The 15,224-nt window shown below is 40.5% G+C and overlaps 1 protein-coding gene across 3 annotated transcripts in view; it reads right to left on the bottom strand.

The window, feature by feature from the left end:
• The window catches only part of FLT1 (fms related receptor tyrosine kinase 1), a 171,041-nt gene that overhangs the window by 54,816 nt on the left and 101,001 nt on the right, over nt 1–15,224 (bottom strand). The gene's annotated exons all lie outside the window — the stretch shown is intronic.

The following is a 15,224-nucleotide window of genomic DNA, read 5'->3' as shown; positions in this document are numbered from 1 at the left end:
AATTCTAAATAAAATGGTGCCATACAGTATATACGTTTTTTCAACTTTTCCTATTCAATGATGTTTTAATATTTATTCTTGCTGATACATGTAGACGGAGTTCATTCTTAACTCATGTTAAAAAAAACTCATAAAAAATCTACTTCTCTACTATAAGATAGTTTTCACTCTCTTACTGTTACAAAGAAGGCTGCAATACACATCTGACACACTTATGTATACGCGGTTATGCAAACATCTCCTTGTGCTGGGTTATACAGTACACCGATTTCAACTCTATGAATAGGATTACAAAATGGTCTTCCAAAATATACTGATTTATACTTTCACCAGCACTGAGTAAGAGCTCTCCTTCCCCCATATACTTCCCAATACCTGGTGCTACTAAAGGGTGTAACTGATGGTAACATAATGGGCGTAAGATGGCATCTCTCTGTGGGCTTAACCTATGTTTCTCTGATTACTAGTTAGGTGGAACATCTTTTTCCAATTGTGCTGGCCATGTGGGTTTCTTTTCCTGTGAATTACCTCTTCATGTTTCCCGCCCATTTTTCTATTAACCTGTTTGTCTTTTCCTCAATGATTCTGGGTTCTCTAGATGCTTTGGATACTGATACTTTGTTGGTTAAATATGCAGCAAGTACTCCCCCATTCTATAAACAGTCTTTTAAACTTTGCTTATGGTGAATTTTCAATACAAAACCTTTTAAAATTCTAACTTAGTCAAATTTATTAATGTTTTCCATTATCCTTTGTGCTTTTTGTTGCTTTTTTTTTTTTAAAGATTTATTTGAGAGAGAGAGAATGAGAGAGAGCAGGGGAAGGGGCAGAGGCAGAGAGAGAATCAATCCTCCAGCAGAATCCAGCCGAATGCAAAGCGCAACGTGGGGCGCGATCCTAGGACCCTGAGCTCGTGACCTGAGCCGAAATCGTATCAGCTGCTCAACTGACTGACCCAACCAGACACCCCCGTTGCTTGTTTTAAAAAGATGGTTTCCTACTCTGATTATATACTTTCTTCTAAAAATTAAAAAAAAAACTTTTAAAAAGATTTATTTAGAGATTTGCCATTTTTCATTTTCATTTCTTTAATCCATCTGGATGTTCTTTTAGGGAGGGGTATGTGTGGTGTGAGTTAAAAATCTAATTTTTACCCTATAAAAACCAGTTATTCCAGCATCATTTGCTGAATAATCTGTTCTCCCACTGAGTTATGCTGTCAGTTCTGTCAGATACTAAGTTCCCATATATTTGTGGTTCTGTTTTTAGGTTCCCTATTTGTTCACAATAACCTATTTATCCCACACAAGTTATGATTGCTTGATAATGCATTTTGATATTTGCTATGGTATGACCCCTTCTTCAAAACTGTCTTGGCCCTTTATACGTTAATATGGATTTCAGGTTTAGCTTGTCAAATTCTGTGAGAAGCACTGTTTTGGGATGGGGATGGGAATGTCATTGAATTTATGTACTAATTTGGGGGAAATTGTCATATTTATTTTTAGGTTGAAACAAATGAAATTGCCAGTATTTTTGACCTCAAAAATGGCTCCATTAATAATTATTCCCTGGAGCACCCGGGTGGCTCAGTTGGTTAAGCAGCCTGATTCTTAATTTTGGCTCAGGTCACAATCTCCGGGTTGTGAGATCGAGCCCCGTGCTGGGTTCTGCACTAAGTGCAGAGTCTGCTTGAGATTCTCTCTCTCCTTCTCCCTCTGCCCCTCCCTCCACTTGCTCACACTCTCTCAAATAAATAAAATCTTTTAAAAAATAAATATTCCCATCCAAGAATATCAAATACCTTTGAGTTATTTTGGCATTATTTTATGTCATTTGATAGTTTTATGATTTTCTCTTTAAATATATTTTCAGTTATATTTATTCCTAGATCTGTTGTAATTTTGTTATGTGAAATGGTATTGGGTTCTTTGAAGAGTCACCCTGAATGAATTTTCTGTTTCCCTTTGGGTGTTAATCATTAGAAGTAACGTAGAACTCACTTAGAAACATGATGTTCTGGGGGGATGGGTTAGCCTGGTGATGGGTATTAAAGAGGGCACGTTCTGCGTGGAGCAGCCAGGTATTATGCACAAACAATGAATTATGGAACACTACATTAAAAACTAATGATGTGATGTATGGTGATTAACATAACAATAATTTTTTTTTTTTAAAAAAAGAAACATGATGCTCTACTTTGTGTTGTTGAGATGAGATCATTTAATTGTAGGTCTGCTTGCTTCTAGAGGGATCCCCTAAGTAATTTTCAACCACTAAAAACATAATTCCTGTCAAAACATTTATTTCCCTTTACTGAAAGAAGTTGTATCAGATTGGACCAACAGGGCACAGAGCAGGATTTGCAAGTGTGGATGTCTTCAGGGGCCAGGCACGTAACATAAACGAGTTGGGGATGAGATCATGGGAGGGGGACTGTGTCTGTGGAGTGCAGAAAGCCTGTCTCCCATCTAAAGGTGGAAGCATTAACTTAGCTCCAACCAACTGGAAACTGGGAATTTGAGTCCAGTGTTGTCTTCTGAGGGTTTTTTTGTTTTGTTTTTTGTTTTTTTTTTTAATTTGGGCTCCATGCCCAGCGTGGAGCCCAACACACTGCTTGAACTCATGACCCTGAGATTGAGACCTGAGCTGAGATCGAGAGTCAGATGCTTAACCGACTGAGCCACCCAGGGGCCCATCTTCTGAGGTGTTTTTTAAATTTAAATTCACTTAATTAACATATAACATATTATTAGTCTCAGAGGTAGAGGTCAGTGATTCATCAGTTGCATATAACACCCAGTTTTCATTCCATCACGCACCCTCCTTAATGCCCATCCCCCAGTTACCCCATCCCCCCCTTCCTCCCCTCCAGCAACCCTCAGTTTCCTATGATTAAGAGTCTCTTATGGTTTGTCTCCCTCTCTGATTTCATCTTGTTTTATTTTTTCCCTCTCTTCCCCTATGATCCTCTGTTTTGTTTCTTGAATTCCACATGTGTGTGAGATTATATGATAATTGTATTTCTCTGATTGACTTATTTCACTTAGCATAATACTCTCTAGTTCCAGCAAGAGAAAAATCTGGCTCTTTCATGTTAAAGCTTATGATTTCTAAATGTTGGCAACCAAATCAACTTATGTAAATTTGCTGCGAGGGCCAATAGAAGCATGTGCGCTGGATAGAGTAGATACAACTTTGACTTAAGAGGATGTACATGGGATGACACTATTATATTTAATGAAGCAAAGACCTCCATGATTGGCCCCCCCTTTTTTTTTCCAGTTTCTGTCCCTGCTACATCCCTTAGTGTATCCTTAGTATGAGCCATCCTTATATATTGGCAGTTCATGATAAGCCTCCATGACTTTCCCCATTACTCTCTTGACCTGGCACTTGATTAGCATTCACTTACTAATATTTAGCTCAAGGCAAATCTGGATGCTCTGGAAAGCTGCTGATGCTCTTGTGCCACTTCTCTGTTACTCTTGCATCACCTCGTGCATGCCTCTCCTCCGACACTTAACATTTTGTAGAAATTTGCTGACTTTCTTACTTGCCTGCTCCACTGCCTTATTCATTACTGAGCCCCAGTGTTTAGCACTATGCCAACAGACAGCAGACACTTGGCAAATGAGGAAATGGCCAAATAAACCAAGACCATGGAAAATGGAATTTAGGGGGTGAGGAAAGGAGAGAGCTCTGTAGCATTTGCAGATGAACCTGAGTAAGGTAGTAGTTAATGCTGACGCCCTACATACCCAGCTCTGCCCGGTCTGTAAAGTTCTATGTCTGTTAATTTTATGATCTTAAGATTCAAAGAGCTTTAAGTCCTAGAGTTTAGAAATGCAAAATCAGGTAGTTTCATGGGTCTGTTAAAACCATTAACCTCAAAGTCTCAAGTAAAATTTTACACAGATTTGTTTTTGTAGGAACTTGTACTTCAAGGAAATCTGGTGATGCCACCAGTGTAAGAACTTGAAGCATCTATCGTGTTCCTGCTGATGGGGGTTTTAGATCAGAGTTTGTGATGATGCTGGTCTATATGTTTATCCATGGGATGCAGTCTACATTTTAAACATATGAACACCCCCTTTAGTTTTTAGTATTTTCAAGGGATTTTCACAATTTTATTTCCTCCCATGATACCATAAGGTGAAGGACAATCTTGGCATTTTATACATAAGCACCGCATTGTCCAGAGAAGGGCATGAAATAGAACTTTAATCCAATTCACCAGTGAGTAAATAAATCTGTAGATTTTAACCTGTTTGAGTAAATTAATGCATACCATGTGTTTTCCTCCTGTTCCTTCCACAAAAATCTGACTTGTTGTTTCCTAAATTGGCCTGCTAGTCTGACCAGTGACTCCTGTTTTGTGGCTTAGCCGAGCATCTGTACTTCTGACTTAGAGAACATGTCCATGCAATTTGGCCAAATTAATCGTCATCATCAAAACTCTCTTCTTCAACCATCAGAGTCCAATTAGATGACACCTCCTCCATGAAGCCCTCCCTGATCACTCCAATCAGAGGTGCCAATTTGTATTTCATAGAATTTTATACCATTCACACTGCATTACTTATGAACTGACTTGTACCTATTATGTGTAATTTTTCCAAAGGTAAGGACTAAGTTTTGCTCATTTTCATTTTCTCTAGAATGTGACAAAATGTCTGGCTCATGGAATAGGTAGTTAATAGATACTAGGTTTAACAAATTAAAAGTAAATTTTGTTATGACAGTGTTGGCTGTCCAACGAAATGATAAATTCTTTGAGGTTGGCACATGATATAATTTCGATAAACAAGCTATGAGGATATGATGTATACAGTTGTAGGTACATGGTAAACTGTACCTGTACATTGATACCTCTTAAAGGAATTGATTAGCTAAGAACTATATCCGAACGAGGGACCAGAAGAGCCAAATATACATTCAAGATGGCTAATGCAACCCAAGAAAACTAGACACTGGATGTCTGATTAACGTCCCACAAGGAACACAGAGGAGATTGTGTTTACCCAGTCAAACTTCAGAGGTTTGGACAACTACAGGGAAGAGAAATCCAAGTTTAGTAAGCTGCAAAGACTGACAAATTTGGGGAGTGAGCAATGGTGGACTCATTCAGTGGCACTAAAATTGCAAATGATTCCAGTGTTTTCAGAGGATTGCCACTGGACTGCTGCTTTCTCTGTTGAGAATTTTACACTAAGGTCAAGCCACGTGGCAAAGCACTTGCAGATGTAAGAAAAAAAAGTTGGCGAACGGTGGAATAATTTGAGACACAGTGAAAAGCAGCCTTATAATAATGTGCTATGTTGGAAGAGAATTATGAGATGCTTAAAACACATGGTCTAAAGGAGATCTGATGGCCAATGTGATCCCTGGTGAGACTATTGGTTCTTTAGCCACGAAAAAGAGAGAAGAGCTCTTAGGAATGATTAAGACTGATGGGCGCCTGGGTGGCTCAGGCGGTTAAGCCTCTGACTCTTGATTTCGGCTCAGGTTATGATCTTGGGGTTGTGAAATCGAGCTGGCGTCGGGCTCCACGCTGGGTGTGGAGCCTGCTTGGGATTCTCTCTCTCTCCCCCTCTGCCCTTCCTGCCCCTGCCCCTCTAAAAAAAAAAAAAAAAAGAATAAGATTGAGAGCAGTGGTGGAAAATGCTGTACAATATTCCTCTTCATGAAACCACCGAATAAGGGAAGAGACATAAACAAAGGTCCTTTCATTTGGGACAATGTCTATTGCTTCACTAGCCTAACTTACAAAACTGAGTTATGAGAACAGAATGGTTTCCAAAAGCTGTCAAGAAATTGTAAACTGGTTGACATGAAGGGGTTATAGTTGAAGTGAGCACCTTGAAACTGTGCCAAACACACATGTATTTCTAAACATTTAAAACTGAAAAGCACTCTTGTGCCCTTTCACTATGAACTTTGCCGTTGTTCTAATGAAGTATTTCAAGATGATTCAGGCACTTAAAAAATGTGTCAAGCGGTGCTAAGTCTAGTTATACATAGCTGATAGCTAAGGTTTCATAGTTAATAGCTATAAATTATAAACACACACATGTGCGTGCACACACGCATGTACTCACTCATGCTACACTACATTCTTCTCTGTGTTCAGATTTGCCGTAGTCCCTCCATGAGGTTGGATGCATTTATCCTGCAGAATATAGCCATTTATCCAAAGTGGCCTTTCTGTGTATAACGAAGAGGTGTTTCTACGACCAGCATAGTATTAGTGCTGCATTGATTAGAGGTTAAAGTCAAGGACTTGTTTTTCCATCAGCAGAAGAATAAATCATGGGAATGCATACCATATGATAGTACATGGATGCTAAAAAGAATGAGGCAGAACATTATGTACTGACATAGAAAGACCTCCAAGATACACTGTGATCAAAGCAAGTCCTAAAACAAACATATAGCATGATCTCAACTCATACTTAACTTAGAGATGCTGGCTTTCCCATGTAACCCCTCTCCTGGTCAACTCACTATAATCTATTACCTTGTTTTGTTCATCATAGCAGTTATTACTATCTGATGGTAGGCAATATGCTTATAGTTCTGTTTGTTAAATTTATTAAGTGGACTTTTCCATTAGAATGTAAATTCAAGGTCCTGTCTGGTTCCAACCACCTCCTATATTCCTGGCACAGAGTTGGCTTTCAGTGAATAGCTGTTGAATGAATGAATGACTGAATCCCATTTATTTATTTGCCCCCCATGTGTGCCCCAATTTGTATATATGCACGTATCTAGGTAAAAAAAACGATAAAATTGTTGACAAAATATAAATCAAACAGTTGGCATGTGTTAATTCCCCAGAAGGAAATTTTTTATAGATTATGCTTTTTCTGTACTATGTGATCTTTTACGATGAAACTGTATTCATGTATTATTTAATTTTTTAAAAGGATAGTTTTAAAAATGAAAGTATGGGCCTCTTGACCATCAGCAAAGAGTCACTGAATAAAAGTTTAAAAGATATATATATATAATATTGACCATACAATGATGAAATATTTTTGAAGGAAAGTAGATTTATAGTCCACAACAATTTTTAATTTTGGATTAAAGCAAAAACAAAATCCATCCCATCAGAAGACTGGCCACCTATCAGAGAGAGAGAGAGAGAGAGAGAGAGTGAGAGTGTGTGTGTGTGTGTGTGTGTGTGTGTGTGTGTGTGTGTGTGTGTGTGTTGGGGTACATGATATATGTTTGCTGTGTTTTATTTTTCAGTGCTGGCTGGTTTAATTATGACTGAGTTGAATGAGATAATTCCTTAAACTAACATACAATCTAATTGTTTAAGGCTCCTTACTAGCAGGAGATAATGCAACAATGAAGCACTTGAATATGGGATGGAGGAGGAATGAACTTTCTTAGTTTGACTTTATCAGCATCAATTCAGTCATGCAAGCCATGGCCGAGTCCACCGGCTAGGTCATCTGTGAAGACATTTGTGTGAGCATTATCCTTAACTGGATCGGGAATACCCAGCTGCACTGCCATCTGTCACTGTAGGTCCTGGTTAAACTGTTCCAAGTTTGTACTTGGACACATGGAATAGAAAAACCTGATTTAATTGTTCTGCTAAGCGATGGAGGTACAGAATTATCTAAGGTAGAGTATGGCTTTTCCTTCTTCTGCCAGGCAGTCTTCGGTGTAAGCAGAAAATTGTAGATTGGGGATGGAGACGCCTCCCACTCTCAGCACCCAGACAGTGGCTGTTAGTTTTAGGGTTAGTGACTTTGGACAGGGTGCAGCCCTGAGATCTCTGAGATCTCTGGGGTGATCACTGGGAGGGTCTACCCTCACACCCCCATGTCTCTATTTCTCTTCTCTTTGTTTTTCTTCATTCCCCGTTCTTTTTCTCTGCTTCTGGTCCCTCAAGCCCTGGCTGCTCAGCAGACAAAACAGGCTGCTGATCTTGGCCATGCTCAAACGACAGTTCCATGTGTTGCGAGATGTCACAGAAAGAATCAAAAGAGGAGGTTCGTTCACAGTCAAAAGTTTTAATGGATATGAGGTTTCTCTTTGAGGTGATGAAAAAGTGCACAACACTGTGAAGATCCTTGGTGTCGCTGAATTGTACACGTTAATGATTAAGTGGTAATATTTATGTTATGTGTATTTTGCCATAATAAAAAAAAAAAGGGAGAGGCTCTTTCTAAAGTGATGCTCATGTTCTCCGGTTCTTTTCCATCTCTTATGGTCTAAATTTTTCATTTGAAAATCAAGAGGACTTTTTGGCACAAAATCACACTTAAACAACCAGCAGGCAGCCCCACTGTGTTTATATGTGGGGACTTGTGCTGCCTTAGTGTGTGTGATTCCCTTGGCTGGGTCTTGCTGTGGCTCACAGCTTTCAGGAGGCTTTTCTGGGCTGGATGGGCATGAGGATGCTGTGCTGGAAAGCGCATCCAAGAAATTTTCTTTAGAAATTTAGAAATTTTCATTAGGATAGGATTAGCTTCATACGTACAAGACCTAAATACACTGGACGTTACCTCAGTAAAGAGATAGATTTGGGTGTCCAGACTGATTCTCCATAAATAACTTCTAGTGATTTTCAGTACAAAATGGGACTCTCCCCATGGGTTACTTCACTTTTCTGGGTGTAAACCAGAGAGCTCTACAGCTGTACTTGTCAGTCTCACTGAACCAGCCCGACAGTGACAAGTAATTGCAGACGTCCATAAAGTGACAGCCTCCCATTTCTTCACCATGTTGAGGCCGTGGTCAAAGTCAGGGTTCCTCTTTCATCTGGGGTTGGGCTTGTAGCTCTGAACTCTGGCAGTGCCAACCAAGGAAATGTTTTCCCTGCTGTTACCTCACTGTACTCTTTCCTTAATTCCACTCCTTTCTCCTCACCTTCTAAATGGAAGTTTATCCTTAGAAAAGAACCGAGTCTTGGTTCCGCAACGTGTTCAGAAGGTCCGCTATGCTTATATTGTTGTCAGGGACACAACTATGCGTTGAGAATCTGTTAGAAGATTCTGGCCAGGGAGAGGAGCTACCGGGATGGCCACGTGTGAAGCTTGGCGGTTCTTGGTCTGGGTACATGGACCCCCTTACCTTAAAGACACATATTGGAGAGAAAGGAATGGTGAGAGCAGCTGCTCAGCCAATCACATCAGTGGACTGACGGGGCTCAGTGGGGGTGATAAACAGAGTGGCCAGCGCACCCCCCCCCCCCGATGCACTGCCCTGTGCATACCGGGAATCTTGGACACGCTTTTCTGCAACACGTCTTCATTCATTATGCACCATAAGGGTGGATGTCATAAGAAAGAAAACGCAATTACTCCTTAAGTTTTGCATAGATAATTGACATTGCAAGATAAGTGACATTTCTGAATTTTATTATTACCAAGAAATCAAGCGAAGCTGCTGATTCTAACAGCCTGAGGGTGACAGGTAGTCACTTTATTATCCCTAGGCATCAACATCCCCATTCATTTCTCTCCTCTACCTTCCTTCAGATCTTTCCTAGATCTATGAAAACCACTTTACACTTCAGACGTCATTCTGTGCCCGCCCCCGCCAGTATGAGGACAGCAGGTCCCCTCCATCTGGATATGCACTTACAGGTACAGATATTTGGTGTCAGGGATCTAGTGGTAACAGGGAAGCTGTCACCTTCGGGGCTTTAGAGAAATAGTCTTAGTGACCAAGATCCAATTTAGGAAGGAATATTAATCAGAGGGTCAGAGTGATTCTCTCCTGCTCCAGCCTCAGGCTATTTAAGAAGGAAATTTATTCTTTCTAAACTCTTTGTTGTTCCCATTGTCGTAGTGCTCCAATCTTAAAATATTCTGAAAGGTTTTGCTGCCATAGAAATTCAGTTTAAGCAATAGTTTGCTGATGATTTCTCGATTTAGGCAGTCTTTACTAGAACCGTCTCAGAGCGGCATTGTTTTCTGTCTTCTTAAATATTTTCAGAGGAAAGTTTGTTACTTTTTCCAGCATTTTAATGACTTTTTCAGAAACCCCATTTACTCTGCACAATTGCTTGGGAGGCGGTTTGTGCTTGTATCGAAGCGATACTAAGCTAGGTAGACCTTCCGTATCTCCTCCGCACGCCCCTCCTGTATCCTTGGAGTGTCATCAAGCCGGTGCCAAAGGCCCCACCTGCGGTGCTTGCTCAGCTCTGTCACAGCTTTGGACATTTTTAGGAGAATCTGGGAAGTGTGTGAGGTAGAAAGGTGACTTTCTGATCATTTTGGAGGAACTGCCACTCTCTTGGGCAGGTGGCTGGAGAAGTAACGAAGACACCCTGGAGGTCACACGTTCTCCAGGGTGACTTCATACTATTGCTCCAAGCCTGGGTGCAAACCCTTTACATTTCTAACCCAAAGGAAATGGATGTTTCTTAGAGGTGCTTGCTGTCTGTACACTCCTAAGAATCAAACCATGCTCAAAGCAGCCAGTGACCAGTAGAATTCATCTCCAACTCGCTATTGGGCCTTCCCTATTATGGTTTTCTTTCCTGTCCGGTCCTCGAGATTCTACTTGCTTTAGCCGATCAAATCTCTGTTCACCTGTCTTTTCAAAGTAAACACGTCTCAAACTGCTTTTCTCTTCAACACTCTGCACCCTATCAGCCCCTCCTAAGAGTTCCGAGTGGTTTCTTTCCTCGGTTCTAGTTTGGAAGTTCCCCTGCCTGTATTACTTCTGGAACATTTTCTCTTATTTCCTCTTTATTTCTCTTCCATTCTGCATATTCAATGAACAAGGAATAATTGAGAATCTGTTGTATGTGCAGCATTAAAGTAGGAAAATTGAAGCAGAGAGGATGTATTTTTTTCAATTAACTAATGTAGTCAAGATATTTTAATCCCGTGATGGAGACGTATTTTCTACTTGTCCCATTTATTAATTCACCTTATTCCATTTTTAGACTCATTAACTCTGGTGCCCAACTGGCACGATGATAGTGAATAAATTAGGAACGCACATGGTTGTGGCTTCAAGAGGTTGTGCTCATTTAAACACCTACACAAACTAATTACTTCAGATATTCCGTTATTCAGATTTTAGCTTTCTCATTCGCTGCTGTACTGGCAGAGCCTACACAGCACCAGGCACGACGTACTGCCTTATACATACTTGTTGAACGACTAAGAGAGTGTTGGGCTGCTATAATAAATTCTGGACTTTTTTAAAACTTCAAAGTAACTGGATTTGGGTTCAGAATCATTTTTAACTTCATACAGGGCATGTCTGCTTTTATTTATTTTAAAATTTTATTTCTAAGTAATCTCTATACCCCAGGTGGGGCTCAAACCCCATAGCCCCAAGATTAAGAACCCCATGCTCCACCCACCCAGCCAGGCACTTCATAGGCATGCCTTCTTTAAAAAAAATATGCTTTAAATATTTTAATTTATGCTGTAAATTTTTAACATTTAAAAAATAAACTATATAGTCTTTGGGAATCTTAAGCTTTACGAGTTAGAAATGAGACAATATCCATTGTTTAAAAAATAAGCTTGTTTACTCCCATGAGGTCATTTAAAAGTGGTTATGGGGGGCCTGGGTGTCTCAGTGGGTTAAGCCACGGACTCTTGATCTCAGCTCAGGTCTTGATCTCAGGGTCCTGAGTTCAAGCCCCACGTTGCGCTCCACGTTGGGCTTGACGCTGGGCACAGAGCCTACTTAAAAAAAAAAAAAAAAAAAAAAGTGGTGCTTATGTGTTCCTGAGAGCAATGTGCACCAGCGGTCAGCCCCCAGGCTCAGTGTGCAGAGTGCTGGCTCCAGACTCCCCCTCTGGTCCCAGCCTCGGGCAGCTAGGCGCAGGCTCTATGACCTAGTCTGCTCTTTCTCCTGTGTCTACGCCTCCTCCTGTTTCCTTTGTAAAACAGGCATCATAATTTAGCCAACCTCATAGGATTGTTATGATGAATAAGTGATGTGCTTGGAATAGGACCAGGCACCTAGTTCAGCGCTTGTTAAATTAAACTAGACCCGTGATATGGCATCTAACACCAGTACCTACCTCTGATGACAGTTGCGAAAAGTAAATGAAATATTTGTAAATCTCACACAGTGCCTTGGTTCCTGGTGAATGCTTAATACATTTTTATTATTTTTCATAAAGAAGACCTATTAAGATATTAGATCTACCTTCGAAGGTTTTCAAAACAAGCCCACATAAAGCAAGGGAATAAATGACATTCTGTGACATGAATTGTAAATAAACCAGACATCAAAGGAAGGGAAGAGTCGTGATGTACTGGAATGTGAAAGAAGGATCCTCAGTGGAGGCGGCCTCTGTGGTCCCCTGGCCGGGAAGTAAAGACTGTCCTGTCCCGGGGTGGTGGGAGGAAATGGCAATCCACGGGGCGGGGCAGTGCCACGGAGACCCCCAAAGCCTGCAGGTGTGCAGTGGGAGGGCGGGGAGGGCCGCTCGGTGCGCGGGGCGGAGGGGCCTGCATGGCTTACAGGGGGTGCCCTGCTGGAGACTGCCTTGTGTCCCTTGCGCACATGCTTTCCTGGGCCTGCATGTGTAGCCTCCCTTTTATTCCTGTGGATGCCCTTTGGCCCAAGAAAGCCCTACTTAGTTTTCATAATGCTTTCTTGAAACTGCATTTCTTCTCTAGAATGGCTGTGTCCCACTGAAGGGCTTCCTGAAAGGAAAGGAGGAAGGAGGAGAAAAGCTCTCCGGTGAGGTCTTTCAGCAGGCATTTTATGGCCACTTGTCCCGAGCGTGAGCTCTTACACGTGCCCTGTTTCCTTTCTCCTATTTTTTTTGGAATAGGGTAAGTTATCATTTAACAAATGGCAATGATGATGGGCCAGATCCTATCCAAGACCCAAGGCCACTAAAATCCTCTCAGTATATCAATGTTCTTTTGAGTTGCCAGGTGTCACAGGTCTTTAAAGGATGTGTGGTTTATCCTCCGGATTTTTAAACTTTAAAAAATTAGCTTAATTAATTGTAAACCACTATTTATATTTGGTTCTATATTTTATATTCATAAATGATATAGATTTATAACAATATACTTCATTAAATATATTTAATTCTGTATTTGGTATTTGTAAAGCTATCTCGTTAAATATATATTGTTAATTATTTAAACTTTATTTAAAATTTATTCTCAGTATGGCTTCCCAAAGGCTTAGTTTAAAATGGACTAGTTTTCAGTCTTTTCCAGGCTGTGATCTTGATGTTTTCCCGGTTCAGCTTTGGAATAACCAGTGAGTCAAGGATTATCACTTTGGTTACCTGTGATCTTTACCCATAGGTTTGTAAAAAAAAAAAAAAAAGAAAACCATAAAAGAATTGGTATTTTTGAAGATGTCTACGTGCACACACACAGGGTCATTGTCATAGAGCCTATTGCATTGGCTGCTGAATTTGCTGTCTTAAATTGGAAATCTTACATATGAAACTTTATAAACACTATATGCATGTAAGAGATTATCTCCAAAAAATTAAGAAATTCTTTTCCAAAAGGCTATAGCCATTTTAAGGCGTGAATAAAAGGAGGGAAAATGGCCGACTTAGTAGAGCTGAACTCCATAAATGCCAACAGTAGCATAGTAGAATGATATTTATAAAAGATTTTCTGTAAGAATGTATATAAGACTTGTCTTAGCAATTCTTCTCTTGGCCCTCCGAAAAGCAAAGAACCCTAGGAGGAAGATATCTTTATTGGATACAGAAGTGTTAGACATTTGAGCCGAATTATTAATTAACTCCTCTGACACCTTCCGACAAATTCTGAAAACTCATTGGCCAATTTCTATGGAAATGAGGTGGGTGAGAAGGCAGCACTTACTCAGCCATAGACAGAGGCACGCTTAGTGATGTTAACTCATTTAAACCTTACCACGTCGTTGTGCTGTCAGTATTCTCCCGGTTGCATAAATAAGGAAACAGAGGCTCAGAGAGAAAGGATAAGTGAGTTGCCCAAATTCCCTGACCCATGAGGGCGATGGTAGGACTCATTCCTCCCCGTGCACCTCATAATCTTTTTCCATTTGTAGTAACTGCCTTGGCATACCCTCTTGCCTTGTCTACCCTCTAGTCCCAGAATGGCCACAAGCTTTCGAAATTGGTTCAATTCTAAATCTTTAACCCACATGCAAAGTATGAAAACCGAACACAAGCCAAATTTACTTCTTTCAAAGAACCCAACATCTTACATTAATATTTCGTAAAATGTATTTTGTGATCAAGTTATTTGTGGGAATACTTTAAAGCAATTTACCTGGTTTCTCTACTATAAGGCTTCTTGGTGTCTCTAATATACTGATGTGAACTCTGAATCTCTAAAGGGAGGATGTTACAGGTACTGTTACAGACACTGCTTTATTTATTCATTTATTCATGTATTCATCTTTTTGTTTTGGTAGAATACCTCAAGGTGTAGAATACCTAAAGAATTCATTTTCTATGAAACTACCTATCTTAATGGTGTGTCATCTTGGGCAAATCACTTTACTTCATTGGGCCTAAATTTTCTGTCCTACAAATGGGACTAAAGATATCCCAAAGATCTCTTTAGCTTTAGAAATTCTATGATACAGCTTTCCCAACCACCCCTAAGTCCAGGCATTCATGCTACCAGGTGAACCTGCTAAGGATAGAAAAAGATTTTCTGAAAAACTCTCCATTCATTCATTCATTCATTCATTTATTGATTGCCAAGCACTATGCCAGGTTCTGAGGATAAAAAGATGTACTGTCTGCCCTCAAGATGAGGCATGATATGATGATAAACATGTAGGAAGGGAGCATACACATGAACTGATGATATGGTACAGAAACAGAGCAGTGGAAATATGCCCGGATAATATACAGATGAACTGATGATTATAAAATAACTCAGTAAGAGAGAATAGAAACACTTATAAATAATAAAGACCCCTGGAGGATCTGCCCCCTCGTTGCAGGGGTTGAATAGGGCTTCCTGGAGGAAGAACACCCAGTCTGGGTCGAAAAGGATAGGTGGGCGTTAGATGAAGGGAAGATACTCCAGGCAGAGGAGGGACACAAGAGCAAAAGAAGCAGAGGGGTTGAAGCAGCCTAATGTGTGCAGCGATCTACAAGAGTTTGGCACCTGCTAGAATATGAGGTTCAAGGCAAGCGGGGGGGTAAGCATGGAGTTGGAGAAGTAGGGAGGGCCAGTTGTTGAGGGCCTTCTCTGTCAGCCACTTGAACTTGGTCCTGGGATAGAGAGCCAGTGGAAAACTTG

This window comes from Zalophus californianus, chromosome 3 (genome assembly GCF_009762305.2).
Source record: "Zalophus californianus isolate mZalCal1 chromosome 3, mZalCal1.pri.v2, whole genome shotgun sequence".
Lineage (NCBI taxonomy): Eukaryota > Metazoa > Chordata > Mammalia > Carnivora > Otariidae > Zalophus > Zalophus californianus.
The sequence above is the reverse complement of the archived record's forward strand: the minus strand, read 5'-3'. Positions and strand labels throughout refer to the sequence as shown.